A 19,335-nucleotide genomic window follows, 5' to 3' on the forward strand; every position below is an offset into this window, starting at 1 on the left:
AGACTTTCCCTAATAACCACCGCCCCCCCACCCCTGCCCTGGGGTCTCAGCTCGTGAAATGCCCAGAAGCCTGGTGGGCATAATTCACTAAGGGGAATACCCCCCTCATGGCCCAACCAGGTCTTCTTAATGCACGCCAGGTCCACTCTACCCTCTTGTATGAGGTCATAAATGATCCCCTCATTTAGGTACCATGGACCTAGCATTAAGCGACACCAGCTGGAGACCAGGGTCCTGTAATCCTGAGCACCTGGGGATGTGAGAAGAGTGATGATGGTCAGAACGTCCCATGTCTCCCGAACATAATTTGGTCCTTGGCCCCCACCATATTTGCCTCTCCCACAAACAGTAGAGATGGTGAACCCCCTCCCCAATGGAATGGCTTAATGTCTCCTCCGGAATCCCAACCCTTCCCAGCACTCCTGACCCATGCCCAATAGTTAGCTCTGGCCTGTACCCTGGCAGACTCCCCCCCCCAGCCTGTCTGAGCCATCCGAATCACCCCCCCTTAAAATTTGATTTTAAAACCCCTGTAAAAAAAAAACCTAAGAAGTCTCTTCTTTGCATGCCACCTCTTGGGATCCCAAGACTGTCATTAAGGAATCATCTTGATAGGTAAGCAGGTCATCCCTGGGAAAGGGGGAGTTCCTGAAGGGAATAAAGTTCTGTCACAGTAAGGCATAAAGGAGAGTGTGACATCAACCAAACCGGATGACATCACAGGGAGATGGAACAAGGAGATGACATGTCCACAGGGGAGGGGCAGTTGGCAGTGTTTAAGGGGGTAGCGGGAAGCTTATGTCCATCATAACAATGGTCAGTGTTAAGGACAATATGTAAGAGTAACAGCCAGATGTCAAAATTGCAGCAGATGATGAATTGCGAGGTGGTGAAGTGGTCCATAATGGCCGCGATGAGGACAGTGGTGGCAGCGGCAGCTGCTCCAACTTCAACAACTCCAGCAGCTAAGCTCCGTCCACGTCAGCTGCACTCATATCCATCGCCAGGGTGGCAGTCTATATTGTCACAAGAGTAGGGGCCAAATGGCCAAATGACACAGTACAGTGGCCCAGGCAACAGCGGTGATACCGGAGGGGACCACAACGAAGGACCCCCACCCCCCACTCCAACCGCACCCATGCCAACTACTGAAGCCATCTTCTGCTGGCATCAATATCCATGCCAGCTGCCTCAGCCACTCCCCGCTGATCCAATTTATCATGTCCATAAGCAAGAGGGAGGGGGGAGCAATCGGGATAACACCACGGTGTGGAGAGTGGCAGCTGCAGAGATCCCAAGCCAGGCATCCCACCACTGGCGCCGCTGACCACATCCATGGCGGCTGCAGAGACCCCAGGCCGGCATCCCACCATCGCCGACCACACCCACACAGGGTGCAGAGACCCCAGGCCGGGCGTCCTGCTGCCGCCAGTGACCACACCCACGCCGGCAGCCACTGACGCTCTTCATTCTCCTTTCACCGCCAACCGCCCCGTTTCATTCATGATGTTCCGGCTACAATGCAGGAAATCGCAGCTGAAGGGTATCTCCGAGGTCCCAGGAAGTTCTCATAGCTGGACCTGGAACCAACGATGGGATAAGATACCTCCTGCAAGCCCAAGAAGGACAATCATCTCTCCGAAGCTCTCCTCAAACGCAACAGGACACCATCTTGGGCATGCATGGAAGTAAGATTAACAACATAGATGTTGTTTGAGCTGGATTATTACATAACAAAAATGTAAAATCATAGCTGCGAGTTCTATAGCTGGTGTTGGGCTTCATGTGCATCAAGTTCTTTTCAAGAACTGAGAATAAAATATTGATATTGAATATGTGCCAATCTAAGCAGTGTGGCATTTTGTAAATTTGTATTTGAATTTATTAGTTTATCAAATATGTACATGTGCATGCCTCCTTTACAGACCTCTTAGGAATGAGGTGAGGTCCATGGTAGACAGTTTAAGGTTGAAGCTGTGACTGTTAGAGGATGTAACAACTGAGTCAGGTAGAGCATTCCAGGCATTGACAACTCTGTTGCTGAAGTCGTATTTTCTGCAATCGAGTTTGGAACGGTTTACCTTGAGTTTGTATCTATTGTTTGCCCGTGTATTATTGAAGTTGAAGCTGAAGAAGCCGTTGACAGGTAAGCAGATAATTTTGTGTACTGTGCTTAAATCATACCGCAGGCAGTGCAGTTCCAGATTGTCCAAGCCCAAAATTTCAAGCCTGATGGCATAGGGAATTCTATTGTCAAATGTCAAATTTAAAAAAAAAATGGCAAATGCAAATATTGTCAATGCACAGATCTGTAGTGATCTCCACATGTTTGGGACATGGCATCCAGTGTGCTGATAACCACAGTTTATGTCATAACCTTTCCATTTCAATTTTAAGATCTTGGTATTTTGTGATCTTCAATTATTTATCTTCCATTCTATTCTCCACTTCAATTATCCACTCTTTCCTCTTTTCAAAAACAGTTAAATCTGAGGTATTATGAGCCAAGACTTAATCAGTTTGTATTTGTTGTTGTTGTTGTTGTTGTTGTTGTTGTTGTTATTATTATTATTATTATTATTATTATTATTATTATTATTATTATTTGTTCCCTAATCTACCAGAAGTTCCATATGGAACTGAAATTTTTTCCAAAGCCCTGGAATTGGCAGATATGGAGTTTGATGGTGTTATAGAGATCATTGAAGGATGTAAAACGTTAAACCCAATGAATATCAGAATCTTTAAGGAATTAAGGAATTATTTAAGTTTAACAAAGAGTTTTGAAATTATGGAAGTTCAACTGTAGTAGAACAAGAAATTTCAAGCAAGACTGGTTTTTACAAAGTCATTGTTGTTATTATTATTATCATTCTTCATCAAAGCTGCCTCCAAATTCAAGCCATGCAAATTCAGCAGAAAACTTTTAAAATTCAGTTATATATTTTGTAGAGTCTAATAATGTGAGCTGAATTAGATGAAATAGTGAAATTAGCAAAGATTGGACCAGTGTTTGTGAAAATAACAATGGTATTGGATTATCTCACAGAGATAACAAATGCAATCTTCTCTTATAATTCCAGATTGTGCTTAATTGTTTGATGAAATATAAACACCTTTTGAAACTTTTCTTTCTGTTTCTGTTAATTTTTTTACAAGTTCAGGATATACACAGGCAGGAAAATTAGATCATATCTAAATGGATTGTTCCCGATCCTCACAAATACATTAGAGCAGGATGTCAAACTCAAGGCCCGTAGGCCAGATCTGGCCCATGGGGTGCTTAGATCTGGCCCATGGAGCTGTCTGGAAACAGTGAACGAATGACCCATGTTGCCTTTCCCAGTGAAAATGGAGTTCCATTTTACACTGCAATGTTCTCCTGCAACCTTCTACCAGTGAAGACAGAGCTTGGGAGGGCCACACATGGACATTCCAAGTTCCGTTTTTGCTGGCAGAGCATTTGGTCCACCACAGGTGCACCTGACACAAGTGACATTGAGCTGGCCATACCCCCTGTCCATGTACCACGATCAAGCACAACCCTGGTGTGGAAATCGAGTTTGACCCACCCCCCTGCATTAGAGGGACTGAAAAGTGGTATGTGCTTGCTGCATCCAAACTAGGGATGGGTTGCTGCCGGTTCACACCAGTTCCGGCGAACTGGTAGTGAAAATTAGGACTGGGTTGCCAAATCGGTAGGGATGGCAGACTGGCCACGCTCCTGAACCGGTTTCCTGGTTTCCCCATGCCATTAACTGGCATGTGTTTTTTTTGGGGGGGGGGGGTCATTTTATAATGTGCGCATGCACAGAATAATTTACAAGCAACTATGCATGGACAAGCAATATGCAGCAGGCAAACACATAAGCAAAGTGGGCAGTGTGTGCCAGAGGTGGGTTGCTCCCAGTTCGGCCCTGTTTGGCCGAACCGGTAGTGGAATTCAGGCCTGGATCACAGAACCGGCAATGACCCAGGCCTGCCACCCCCCCTTCTCCAAACATTCAGATAAAGACCATATGTTTATTACATCAACCGCTTTTATATTGTTAGGCTAGATTCAAAATATTACAGAACTGGGTAGAAGTTAGGAAACTAAGCAAGAAACATAATCTGGTTTTCTCTTTATCTCCCAAACTACTATGAAGTTCAGCCCTCCCTACAAAAAAAAGTTAGAATATACTTTTGCAATAAATCCTAGATCCACAAGGTGGCATTACATTTCTTTAGATAAAATCTTGAGCCCTAAAAACTAAAGGCCAATAGTCTCAGACAGCACTATAAGCTGTTCTGAGTAATAAGCAATGAAATTTAACCTGGGTTTGTCTAATTGTGCTTTATTGTCAGCTACCACTATAGCAACATAAAGATTTCACCTTAATGAGAGCTACTCCATATTAAGTCCAGAGTAATGAAAGTTTGTGGCACAGATTTAAAAGTCATAACTCACTAGCAAACTGCTATAGAAGCTAAATTGGTTATCTCTGTCATACCAGATCTGCAGCTGGCATCTGGCTGTTCAATTTCAGCCTTGTAGTCAATATGCTATTGTTCAGTCTGGGAAATAGTTAGTTTCGTCTCTGGAGGCAAAACATCGGCATGCTGAAACACAGGAGTTTTCAAATGTAATCTTCCTTAGAGCCCTATAAGAATTAAGATTTCATAATTAAATCATTTCTTTAATTCCACCAAAGCTAAGCAGAATCAGATCTGGTTAGCACTTGGTTGAGAAAATAGGTAAAAATCCCAGGACTGTGTGCTAGATTAGGCATTTGGTGGGGGGGGAGGACTCAAAAGACTAGTATGGCAAATCACTTCCATATTCTATTACAAAAATGTCATTGTTGTATTTCTACATATACATTGTCCTCAATAAAACAAAAGAAGGCAAGCTGATATTCCCAGTTGTTTGGTTCATAAGCCCTAATCTGCATGGCCAGGTGATCGGATGAGGGATTTGACATCAAAATCCTGTGAATTTTGATCTTGTATTTTTTTCTAAGATTAAACAGGGACAATTCAGACATTGCATGTAAGAACAAGAATAGCACAGTCTTTCATTTAAAGTAGAGGAAGTCATGAAGAATGAGAAGACCCATTTTATAGAACTATAGCAAGAGGGCATTTGCATAAGATAATAAACTAGGTAAAACAATTGTGGAAGTAGGTGGATCTATACTACTGATAAGCAGAGGAAACCATTATTTTCATTCCCAGGAAACATTTTTATTTCATCCTTAATTTTCTCAAAATTTATAAAGTATAAAATACATTTTTTTATAAGTCATAGAGTTCTTATCAAATTAACAAGTTGGCATCCCTTAAAGGGATACAGCTAGAAGAAGCCATTTGGGATCATAGAGTCTAACTTTTTATTCAGCACAGAAAGTTCATAGAAATGTTCACTTTCATGTTTCGGCGATCTGTTATTATCCCTTAATATTGCAACAGTTGAACTCATAGTTTTTGTTTTTCACTGGACAGACACATTAAGTGACAACATCATCGTAAGTAGTTCATCCAAGACTTTGTTGCGTCTTTAGGTTTCCAAGGATAACGGGATTTTAAATGTTGTGTGTGTATGTTAAATATATCACAGTGCTTACATATCTTCTATATATTCATTTAAAAAATAATCAGGAAATCACACATCTGGACACAAATCTGATGCCAGATTTTAGTAGTCTGAGGGCAAGAAAACAAACGCTTAAAGATTACCTATTTCCTTTGGAACACCAATCCTTTCCTAGGATTTTGATATTAAGTCCCCCCCCCTCCCCAGATCAACACTTTCCTAGGATTTTGATATTAAGTCCCCCCCCTCCCCAGATCAACAATAATCTGCATTTTGGCTTTTAAAAAAAATGGGTGAAAAGTGCTTCAAATACCTGTATTACATAATTGAAAATTATTCTTTACTTTTTTCTGAGCCTGATTGCATCCAGAGAAGACCTTACAACTACCACAAGAAAATATTGTATTATTTTCTTCCACTGGACATGACCACATCAGCTAAACAAACTGCATCCCATTTAACAAAGAACTGCTGCATTTTGGATTGGTTCTCCCCCTATCCCTCTTAATGACAAGAAACGCCAGGAGTCATTGCTTCCAAGAAAGATCCTTGAATCTGACATGGTGTTTTAAAAATCTGTCCCTCTCTTGGCACAACCTTGTATGAAAATTGTCACTTTTTTTAGATACGTTCAAAAGTAAGTTGAAAAACTGTAAATTATTTTAACATAGTGGTGGTCTTATTTGTTTGTTTGTTTGTTTGTTTGTTTGTTTATTTATTTATTTATTTAGCATATGACAACATTGTTAAAAAGCATATCACAATTACATTGCCAATGAACAAATATGAAACTGTTTATTTACAAATTCAAAGGTAGACATACGTGATGGAGTTGCATATAGAAAATCTCTGGGCTTTCCCCAAAATGCACTCAGAGGCCACTGTTCCAAATATGTCGTACTGTCTGCTTTGGAGAATCACAGTTACATTCCAAAGAGAAGAGTTTTTACCATTTACACCTATACCACTAGTGCACCTGCCATGTTGGATCCTAATCCTGTTGAGGATTGACCATGTCTTACGAGACACATTGAATCCCTTTGGTTCAGCTGTAAAGCAATAGAGGAGCATTCTTGCATCCAGGTCTGAAGCAGATTGAAGTTGCTATCCAGCAAGTTTCTAACTGTTTTAATAGAGTGAACTTGTTATTTATAGCATCAATAATATCTGAATTGATTGGTAGGTGAGTATTGCTAATTATTTTTGTATACTCTCACAGTAAAGTGGTTTCCCTTCGTAGATGAGGTGGAAGCATATGGCTCAAAACTGATAACCATAAAATGGTGATAGATATTATTGTACCCTATATGATCCATATAGTGTGATTCAGCTGTGTGTCAATTAGTTTGGTATGGCTATTATTTATCCAGACCAGGGAACATAATGGTGGTGCAAACAGATCATCTGAGCAGACTTAAGTCCATGCAGGAGGAGTGTTCCTGGTTTTAAAGCGTTTCATCACTTTCTCTTGAATTTTAAAAATGATCCCTTTTTTAAATCCTCATCCCTTTATCCCTTTGCCCAGTATTTCATTTCCTTCATTCCCCCAGCTGATATGAAATGTTCCATTGGCTCATAACTAATTTGAGGGTAAAGACTGTTTCTTGGTGTTGCTGTTTTTATCTTTTGATGTTCGGTATTTCTGAAAATTTTTGATATTTCTTTTTCATCTTCCAAAAATATCTAGGCTTTTATCTAATTCAGTTTTTTTTAAATTTTGGCTCCCTGTCATCAGCCACTCCTAGAGCTTGCTATTAAAATTAGAGTTTTGTCCCTCTCCATAATTATATGCCATAGCAAAGAATTTCAGTTAACACCAGATTGGAGTTGTTACATTTTGATTACTTGCATTTATTTTTCATTATTGCTAGGAGAATAAGCAGACCCAGTATTTTGGATTTCAGGAGAAGAATACAAAATAAGTAACAATAGTAAATAATCACTTATGCACACAGTAAGAACTCCTTTCCTTGTGGCCTTGAGAAAGAGTTGCAAGGTGCCAATATCTTAAAGTACTTAATAGAATAAAGAAAAGAGACATATGCATAGAAGAGAGGAAAAATGATAACTCAAGATACAACACATATTTATGCCCTTGTATACTTGAAAATGTCTGCACATTATGATTGTAATAGCCTCGTAAGTCCTCGGACTTACGAATGACAGCTCGGCAGCAGCCAGGCGCGTTTTAGCCAATCAGACGCGCCTGCGAGTTGCCGGGCTGTCATACGAAAGGCTATTGGCTCGTCCGTCTGACAGCTCCATATCTTTACTGCCGCCGATCTAACAATGATACAAACTTACATCTTCTGAATAGGCATGCTATGGCAAAACATATAAAATTGAATAAGGTTTGTAGTTTAGTTTGTAGTTTATTGGGATTTATATGCCGCCCTTTTCCCTGAGGGGACTCAGGGCGGCTTACAACCACAGGGGGGGGAGGGGGGGTGCAAGGTCAAAAACAAAACAATATGTGAACAAAGAAAAAATAGTAAAACACAACTTTCATTCAACAATCAAACACTCGGGCGGGTGAATTGGAAGCCTATCCCCAGGCCTGCTGGGAGAGCCAGATCTTGAGGGCTGCGCGGAAGGTCTGGATAGTGGTGAGGGTACGGATCTCCATGGGGAGCTCGTTCCACAGGGTCGGAGCAGCAACAGAAAAGGCTCTCCTCCGTGTGGTCGCCAGTCGGCATTGACTGGCAGATGGGATTCGGAGGAGGCCCAGTCTGTGCGATCTAATTGGTCGATTTAGGGAAGTAATCGGCAGAAGGCGGTCTCTCAAGTACTCAGATCCACTACCATGGAGTGCTTTAAAGGTGGTCATCAGTACCCTGAAGCGCACCCGGAGACCAACAGGTAGCCAGTGCAGCTCGCGGAGGACAGGTGTAACGTGGGCGAACCGCGGTGCGCCCACTATCACTCGCGCGGCTGCATTCTGGACTAGCTGCAGTCGCCGGATGCACTTCAAGGGCAACCCCATGTAGAGCCCATTGCAGTATTCCAGTCTAGAGATCACAAGGGCTCGAGTGACTGTTGTGAGAGCCCCCCGGTCTAGGTAGGGCCGCAACTGGCGGACCAGGCGAACCTGGGCAAATGCCCCCCTGGTCACAGCTGACAGCTGGTGATCAAAAGTCAGCTGTGGGTCCAGGAGGACTCCTAAGTTGCGGACCCTATCTGAGGGGTATAAAATTTGACCCCCCAGCCTAAGCGTTGGTATATTAGCCAAATTCTTGGGGGGGAAGCACAACAGCCACTCGGTCTTGTCCGGGTTGAGTACCAGTTTGTTAGCACTCATCCAGTTCTTAACGGCCTCCAGACCCCGGTTCATCACGTCCACCGCTTCATTGAGTTGGCACGGGGCGGACAGATACAATTGCGTATCGTCCGCATATTGGTGGTATTTTATCCCGTGCCTCCGAATGATCTCGCCCAGCGGTTTCATGTATATGTTAAATAGTAGGGGGGATAAGACCGAACCCTGTGGCACCCCACACGTTAGGGGCCTCAGGGACGATCTCTGCCCCCCGACCAACACCGACTGCGACCTGTCCGAGAGGTAGGAGGAGAACCACCGCAAAACAGTGCCTCCCACTTCCACCTCTCGCAGTCGTCGCAGAAGGATACCATGGTCGATGGTATCGAAAGCCGCTGAGAGGTCAAGGAGAACCAGGATGGACGCATAGCCTCCATCTCTGGCCCTCCAGAGGTCATCGGTCAATGCGACCAAAGCGGTTTCTGTGCTGTAACCAGGTCTGAAGCCGGACTGGAAGGGGTCAAGATAGCTAGCTTCCTCCAAGGCCCGTTTGTATAACGACACTGCACTGTGATGCACCATTTTGCAGATTTTGGTTCCCCAACCCTCCTCCCAAGATATTGCTAAGTATATTGACTGATATTTCACAAACCAACATTGTTAGTATGCATACAAATGTCTGTTGAAGAATACATACAATATTTTTGCATCAATCCAGACCAGTAATGGTATCCTTTTTTCTTCACTACCGGTTCAGTAGTGGGAGCCTGCATCTGGTCATGCACTGGAAGTCCATGATGACATCTGGGTCAGTCTTGCACTGCCGCCACTACCGGTTCACCTGAACAGGTGCGAACCAGCAGAATACCACCTCTGATCCAGACTCAACAGTCCTTCACAGTAAAACAAATTCCAAATTTTTGAAATATAATAATTCTACACTTTGAAACTGAAATTTCTTTTCCTAACCTTATTTACAATATTAAGAATATTTGACTAATATTGACAGTAAGAGGGCAGAATCAATTCATGTATGTTACCATACCTTCTGTTGCATTTCCCTCATATAAAGTATTGTACACTAAAAAGTACCATGGATCTAAAAGGCTTTTTTAAAATGGCTTAGTCTAATTTTAAGATATTAAAAAAGATTCTCAATTTTGATTAACTATGAAAAAACCTAATTTTTCCAAAAGGATAAAATTGTTCTTTTATACCTCAACACATGCATATAAAATAGGTCTCAATTAGAATTTCATCTATGATAAAATGAATGAAAATACAGAGATGCAAATATCCTATCCTAAATGTTTTCAATCTCATGTAGACATGTTTGGAATTTGGTAAGCCACTTTGAAACTTTCATCCCCTTAAGGTCTTCTAACTCCTGCTTGATTTTTAGATCTTTAAAGACAGATTTATTTCAACCCAAGTTAAGTTTCTATTTAGGTAGAGATTTATTATGTGATATTTTATTTATTTACTTCTATGGCTGCTTTTATAATTTTCATATGTTATTATCTAGTCAAATCCACTGAATTGGGCAGACTCAAAACTAAAATGAATAAATGTCTGGAGCACATCAAGTTAGAACTGTGATCATTTCCTTTCCTCCAGAGATAGAAATTCTCCTCGGATAAAATAATCTTAGGACAATAGCATTTTAAATAAAACTAAGTGTTATTGTACAAGTGTCAGTATAGGAAGGAGTAAAATGTTCTATACCTGAAGAGGATATTCTGACATAGAATGTATGTGCAACCTATTAAACTATTCAATTTCTGTAGGCTTAATGAAATCCAGTTGGTCTGTATTTATATGCCTCCTTGTCATTCAGCAATTTGCAATGCATACTTTTTTCAATCTCTAAATTGTTTTTCCTCATGGAGAGAGGGGTGGGGGTGTTTAACGCCTTAGCAATTTGGAAATTTATTTGTTGGTCTTTGTTTTCATTACCTGCATGGTTCTTCCTTTTCCACCCTCAAAAATATATCTTATCTTCATAATCATTTTGCTTCTATTCCCATCTCTTTTTCTCCCCCTTCCTACTAACCAATGCTCCCTAGACAATATGCAAAAACCTCCTAACAGAAAATAAACATCTGGTTTGAATTCAGCCTCAAACTGTAGCTCACTAAAGTGGCAACTATCAACCTAACCTCAAGTGGTATATACAAGAACATGGCTTTTCGTAGTAACAAGATGTTTAAAACTGAAACAGAAATATAGACACTGAGATTGCTTGAGGTGAATAATTCACAGGAAGACCCTTATATAAGGCAGAGTTCTTTCTTCTTGGCTTCTCCTGAACCTATCTTTTGTCCCTCTTTCTGATCTCTAACACAGAAGTACATTATTCACTGATAAGTTCAGTGAAATTAAATGCACTCTGGGTACCATAGACCGAAAGAAACATTCATATGAAAGGCACTGGGAACTTAGGTTCTAGTATTACATGTGTACAAATGCCTCCCAAAACTGTTCAAAACAGCACAACATCAATAGAATGACAAACACATCATATAATCATACAAAGGATTGAATCCAGTCATCGAAACTAGACCTCTATAGAAATTGAAAACTCTCTCTACTTTAAATTTATTCAAGTGACTGAGGTTCAAAAAGCTTTTTAGACTGACTTCTTTATTTTCATTCTGAGAATTTTCAGTAGAAGAGATTGAAGGAAGTTCATAGTTAAGCAACATGCTGTAAATGCAAAAGGTCCTAGTTCAAATTCCAACATTTCAAAAATGTCTGGGAAAATTTATCTGGAGATCTTTTGTCACTCAGTGCAAAACAGCTTCTTTTAGCTTAGTTCCTGACATATGTTTTGGACCACTTCCATAAAACACACAACCTTTGACCATGTTGGCTATATGTTGTGTGAGATGGACCAATATATTTCAAGAGTATCAATTAGGAAATCTGGTATAAACAATATTAATATGGATAGTTCTGAATATATAGCTGAATTTGCATAACATATCTAGATCATGACAGAACAAAATGAGATGCTGGATTCACAAAACATGCTAGGCTTGGTTATTTTTACAAGGGTTATATTTTGTATGAGAAGGTCTGTCCATTTGATTTCTTTATGATTCAATGTATTCTGAAGTCAGGAAATGGACTAATCCAGTAATCAACTCTTGTTTGAACCAAGAACTATATACAATAGTTTCTTGTTTCAAATGCATAAAGCTACCCTTGTACATACCATATTTAGATGAAATAATTTACAATGATTAAATGGAATGTGGGCTAGAATTCCTTTTTCACATATATGCATGCATTGAAAGAAGAAGAATATCCACTTGAGTATTAGGAAAATAGCCCCTAACTTTGATGGCAGCTGGTAGTATTCTCAATTTTTTGCCAAAAAGTAAGATGCTTCAAAAGGAATTTTGCTTTTTATGAATATACAGAGATAATAGTAAGGAAAAAGTAAGACTTGATGCTTCAGAATTTGGCTTTCATCTGGAGCTCAAGTGGATGAAGAACAGTGATGCCAATTCTGAAATCTACTCTTAAAGCAATTATTCTATCTTTCTTCTTAAGATCACAATCTTGAAGCCAACAATTAATTAATTTGTTATGTAGACTTGAAAAATGTACTCTCTCTAGCTAGTTTTTAAGTATAACATCAGAAACGGGAATCTTTGCCTCTGGCCAAAGCAAGAACTCTATTAAAGCTTTCATTTTAGCAGAATATAATGAAGAAAGAGTTTTAGAAATAAGTGAATATTCACATAAAAGAGCTTTGACATTTATGAAATGTAAGCCTGCCTTAATAAGTAAGCTTGGCTGTTTGGTAGATAGAATCCAATTACATTCTAAATTCAAATGGAAACAGAGCTGGAGGAAAAGCAAAGGAACAAATAAAAGATGACAAGTAATAGAAATACAGCAGGAGAGCTGAAAACCTCTCCCAATAATTTGGATAAAGTGATTGAACAAATTTATGTTGCCCATATTTTAAAACTAGGAAAAGGTTTCCATTTGACAATACATGGGTGTAACTCTGCAAACTACTTTTCACCACAAACTTTTTGACTAGTAAACAATATGAAGAAACAATAATTTGTTGTGGAATGCAGAAAGAGGAAATGAGAAGATATTGACAATTGATAATTGTGTGATCCTTAAAAACAAAGGTTTTTTCCCCGATGATTCAAAAAAGACAATGAAATAAGACTTTTATATCTAGAGATGTACAAATTTAAGTACAAGTTCTCCTCCCATTCAATTTTATATCTTTGATATAAATATCACAAAGATAGTGGAATATGTATACTGCTCCATAAAAGCTGCAATTTTAGGGTTCATGTAAATTCTTCCCCTTATTTAATGCCTTTTCTCTAAAGTTGTCTTGCTTACTAAGCGCTTGGCTTCTGAAATCCAAACTGGTTCTGAAATTACTGGTTCTAAGGGGGAAAACTGGAACTCAAGTTGATGGAATACTATCATCAACTGGATTCCCACATTGTGGGTCTCAGCCCTACCTCAAAGATCACATCTAGCCCAGTACACAAAAAACAGCCGTTCAAAATTGTTAACAGTACAAAAGTTCATTTGCAGGGACAGAGAACAGATGTTAACTGGCTTTTCATATGAGATGTTATAATCATATTTAAGCATGAAATGGAATGTTTTCAGAGACTAATTAATTAATATTGTTCTAAACACTAATAAGGCTGAATCTTCTGTGACAAAACAATGATGCTAAAATTAATTTGCTTAATCTAACTTTCCCAGGTGTTCACTAGTCTCATCCTGTATAAAACTCACAATTACTGATAGTATGAGTATTGGGGGCTAGAAATGATAGGAACTATAGTTGGACACATCTAGTTCTCTTAATTTGAAAGAGTAAATTGGCTTGGAATTATAGGGGTTGTAGTCCAATGTACCCAGGGAAAATTCAGACATAATCATGGATTGTATCATACTTGGTGAATCAATCATATCTATTTTTAATAAGTTCAGTGCTTTGCCATCATAAAGCTACCTTACATCTTCTTATATCTCTTCTTTAGAAGATCAATATAATAACTGAACTTCAACAGTCACCGCAATCCTAACATTGGTTTACAGAATAACTCTTTCTTAGGCCTTTGTCAGCTGTCGGTATTGCAGCCAATCCTAATACTGGAACTTCATGTGAATATTTAGGAATCTTCAAATCCATAGAGTCTTTACTAAGATGTTGTATATATTAATATCCTTTGGATGCTGACTAGTAATCGGGTTAAAAAGGTCAGAAACGAAATAAACACAAGCAGTATGATGAAATAAAGTCTATTATAATTCAATTTGTAATCCAAAAACATGCAACTGAATTCTATTCATATTTACTTTTAAGCAATTTCCCTTATGTCAAGAAGAATATAAGTCCTGGTAAAAGTGCAGTTGATTACAGACTAAAATTTCTTACTTAAGCGGTGCATATTAAACAATGAAAGTAAGCAGAGCCAATTAATAAAAGGGGGCAGGGTTTTGATACTAAATTATTGGAGAAGTATGATGGACTCTTCTTCAAAGAGTTGTAGTTCCGTGAAGGTGAACCTATGGCACGCATGCCAGAAGTGGCACACTTAGCCATATCTCTGGACATGCAAACCATTGCCCATTGCTCTACTGGGTTCCGGCACGCCAGCCAGATGGTCTTCTGGTTTCTGGCACGCATGCACGCATGAAGACTAGCTGGCGTACACATACACGTGCTGGAAACCAAAAGTTCATCTTCCTGGCATGCGCATGTGCACTAGGCAGCTGATCTTCTGGTTTCCAGTGCGCACATGCAGACCAACCAGCTGGTCTTTGTGTATGCATGCATGCCAGAAACCGTAAGATCAGGTGGCTGATGCGCATACACGTGCAGGAAACTGGAAACGGTGTGCGTATGTGTACTAGGTAGGTGCTCTTCTGGTTTTCTACATGTGTTTGCTTGCGCACGCTCCCGTTTCAGCACTCAGTGCCAAAAAGGTTTGCCAACACTGGGCTAGTTGTTAAGAAAAAGAATTGAACCACTGAATGCTAGGTATGCCATTTTGAATGGCAGGTGGAATAACAAAACTCTTAACACACCAGAAAATTAATTTGGAAAATGCAGCTGGATACTGTACGTAGCATGAATTTAGTTGAATTTCTCTACAGTATGCGTTCTTTGCACATGGTATAATGGCTACCTGGAAAAAATGCATTTAATTGGAATAAAGTATCTGTGTAATTAGATTGTATCTTTTCCCAAATTAGGCTTAATTTGTTTAATAAATAACTGATAAATAATATTCATTAAAAGTTACAGCTGTCTCTTCTCCAGGATAACACATTGCACTTGTGCCTCCCTTTGTTTACCACAGAGAATAAGGAATTGTTTGGAAAATCTTGGGCTCATCTGTGTCTTGGGAAACATTTCTGAAAATGCACGTCATGTGTTCTTGTCTTAGTAGCCAAGAATTTGCTCCATGAGAAATGCAACCGTATGAATCAGAGAGACCGGCAGATTATTTCTGGCAGCAGCAAAGCAGAAAAGACAGGAATGGAACGAACTACACTAGAAGCCAGAAAAGTCCCCTGTGTTGAATGTTTATCCAGATGAAATCACACTCTTGTATGCAAAAGTTGCCAGTCCATCGAGTAAAACTGTCATAAAGCAATTTTTCCGCCCTGCTTCTGCCATTAATGAAAAAGTCAAGAATGCATGGCCCAGAGCAGTGGTTTCCAAACTTGGCAACTTTAAGACTTTAAGACAGCAGAGCTGGCTGGAGAATTCTGGGAGTTGAAGTCCACAAGTCTTAAAGTTGCCAAGTTTGGGAACCACTGGCCCAGAGCATTGGATGTGAATTTAGGGATGATGGAACTCATTCAATACCTACTGTCCAATTTTTAGAAATTAACAATTATGCTAATTAGGCCTAAAGCTGGAAAAGTTCTTTTATTTTATTTCTTGCCATATAGTAAAGAAGGCACAATATTAATAATCACTCAGACTTGTTGGAATTAAGATTAGATAATTCTATAACTGGCTTGAAATAAGTTTGGGAGTCTGACTAGACAAAGTAATTGTATAATGCAATATGGCAACCTTTGTGAAAATCTGAGGAGTTTTTATGTACTTTAATACAAGAATTATATCTTAAGATCTTACTATCAGTGGCATTTAACCCCTTTAAGAATTTCACATATAACATATAATTATTTTATGAGGTACTTTCTCTCCATTTTTGGTGGGAATGAAATAAATTTGAGAAATTTTGGAAAGACATCTTTAATGAAATGATTGCAATGCCCATAAGATTGAATGCTCACTAAATTTAATGAAATGATAGCAGTGTCCATAGAATGCTCAATAAATTTAGGCTTATTGCATATATTGAATGTAAGGAAATACAATGTTAGGATGCAAGAAATATATTATTTACCCTCTTTCAATACTTTTCAATATAAAATGCAATACTTTTGTATTATATATTGAAAAGTATTGAAAGAGGGTAAATAATATACAATAGCAGAGTTGGAAGAGATCTTGGAGGTCTTCTAGTCCAGCCCCCTGCTTGGCAGGAAACCCTATATCATTCCAGACTAATGGCTATCCAACATCTTCCAGTGTTGGGGCATTCACAACTTTAGGAGGCAAGCTGTTTCACTGATTAATTGTTCTAACTGTCAGGAAATTTCTCCTCAGTTCTAAGTTGCTTCTCTCCTTGATTAGTTTCCACCCATTGCTTCTTGTTCTACCCTCAGGTGGCTTGGAGAATAGTTTGACTCCCTCTTCTTTGTGGCAACCCCTGAGATATTGGAACACTGCTATCACTCCCCTAGTCCTTTTCATTAAACTAGACATACCCAGTTCCTGCAACTATTCTTCATATGTTTTAGTCTCCAGTCCCCTAATCATCTTTGTTGCTCTTCTCTGTACTCTTTCTAGAGTCTCCACATCTTTTCTATATCGTGGCGACGAAAAATATTTCTTGAGAAAGAATATTTCTCTTGAAAAATTATTTGATAAAGATTTGGTTGACTAATTACTTTGCTTGATCATGTAAGGTGCTTAAAAACAAATTGGGAAAATATTTTATTGGGATTGGTTGGTTTTATAAATGATAACCTGAATTCCCACTAAGATGTATTTTCTAATCTAACTGCTTGAAACAAAAGATTGTTTCATGCACTATATAAACTGTTATATGTAACATGTTTCAATAATAATAATAACAACAACAACAACAACAACCCCCTCTGAGGAGCTTTACCTTGTCATGGTGGAGGGGCTTACACACTCTAATGATCTTAAGGGCTACGCTGAACAGGTGCAATATATCAGACAGGTCTAAGGTGAAGGGCCAGACAAAATATGCTCCACAACCCCTTCAAATATGGTGAATACAAAAAAAAATTAAATTTATGCCAACAGAACCATCACCCAGATTAACAAGGGTTCTAATGATGATGATGATGATGATGATGATGATGATGATGATGATAATGATACTGATACTGATAATACACCAAAACAGACAGAAAGCATAGGTTCTTTCCTCTGATAACAATCCAATTTATATTGTAAGGTTCCTGATCTTATTCCCACGAAACACCTGCAAGACAGGTATGGTCCTAAAGTTATCCAGTGAAATCCATATTTGAGAGGAAATTTGAATTTCTCCATCCTACTAATTAGTGATATGATAACACATAGCAAGACAGCTTTGTAGACCTCAAGTTAGTAGAATAGTCCTCCTGAGACACTTATGACAATTTGAGTGTGAGATCCACTTATCTATATTTCCCATGTAGAAAAATTTCCTACATGTCTTTTTGCTTCATTTACTTTTCCAAAATATGAAAAAAAAACTGAGCAAAAAGGGATTAAGAAAATCCCTTTTTCTTGAAAATGTGTGACAACAAGAAATCCTGCCACTTCCTCTCTATGAATATCTTAGATATCTTATCCACTGTTTGTTTGCATGTTCGTGTGATGGTTGAAACAGTTATGTCCCCTCCCAATTTCTGGCCCTGAGCTTTTCTAATCCTTGTTGTTTTCAAACCCAGCAGATGTCAGAATAAGGGCAGGAAACATCACTACATGGCTCATCGGACTGCCTTCATCGGTGAAGGCAGTCAGGAAATCTTGTTTCCTGCCCTTACTTTGTTATCTTCCGCATAGGAAGGAACCAAACAGCAGCAAGAAGCATGAATGAAATTTCTCTTTCCAGTTTGTGCATGTACAAGTACATATGTGGGCACACACACAGAGACACACATACACAGCAGAGACCCATATACACATTGAAGAGATCATTTTAGTGCATTTCCACTTATAATAGTTTTTGTTTGTCAATTTGCACTACAGTAATGAAATTGCTTTATGCAAAATATAAACATAAGCAAATAGAGCTATTAATTTCAAAGAAATACTCTTAATGGTAACATGAATTAATTCCTCTCCAGGCAGTCTAAGTACACATTTTAATTTTTGATGCAGCAGAAGAGTGAATATAAAAGACTTTGAGGTTACTATTTCACATTAATCATCCTTATTATGAAATGCTTGTATTCTGTATTCTAGCTATGTCTCTTTAAAAAAGTACAATAATTTCCAGGCCAAGATTTCCATTATTAATTGTGCTATGGTGAATATATTCAGTCTTTACTAAATTACTTATCTGTAACATTTTACACTTCTGGAAACCTTGGGGATTATTGACATATGCAAACAGTTATCACTTTTCTTTTGAAAAAGGTGTTATGAATAAAATAAGATTTTATATTGTCCATCCATCCTAAGTCTGCTACTCTATAGATATGGGGGCATATGATGATTAGGGATTGTGAATGTTGAAATCCAATACACATGGAAGAGCATCAGATTTGAAAGGGTCATACTTATCTATACTGGATGTTTAAACTTTAGCATTAGATAACCAAGCTATTGTGCTGGAAGGTACACCTGGAGGATCCACGAGGAAAAGTTTTTGAAAAAAAGCTTTTCCAGAAAGTGGGTTAGATTAAGATACTATACAGTCCCAGGGAAGGGGAAGTGATTCTGGGTTAGCCACATTTCCATTGATGTATCTAGCAAGATATAATTTCCATTGATGTATCTAGCAAGATATAAAGTATAGATTTAGTCTGGCAAAATTCTGTCCATTAGGATTAATAAAATAAAGGATTGATCTTGATCGGAATGCAGTAGTTTCGACCTCCTGAATATTGCCTCACAGAAGTACAGTTAAATTTAAAGCTGAACAGATAGTACTCACTTATTTACTATAGTTGGAAATGCTAAGCAATGCAGTGAGTTATCATATGCCTATTATGGACTTATGATTTCACTTCCATTGTGGTTCTTGAGCAAATAATTGAGATATCACACAATCAAGATATGATTTTACTGCCAGTTTTCCTTTGACTCCGATTGTTGGAAATGAGACATGAAGTGCAGAAATGACAATCACATGACCATATGACACTGCCATGAACATAAATGGGACAACTGGCAAAG

Source organism: Thamnophis elegans, chromosome Z (genome assembly GCF_009769535.1).
Source record: "Thamnophis elegans isolate rThaEle1 chromosome Z, rThaEle1.pri, whole genome shotgun sequence".
Lineage (NCBI taxonomy): Eukaryota > Metazoa > Chordata > Lepidosauria > Squamata > Colubridae > Thamnophis > Thamnophis elegans.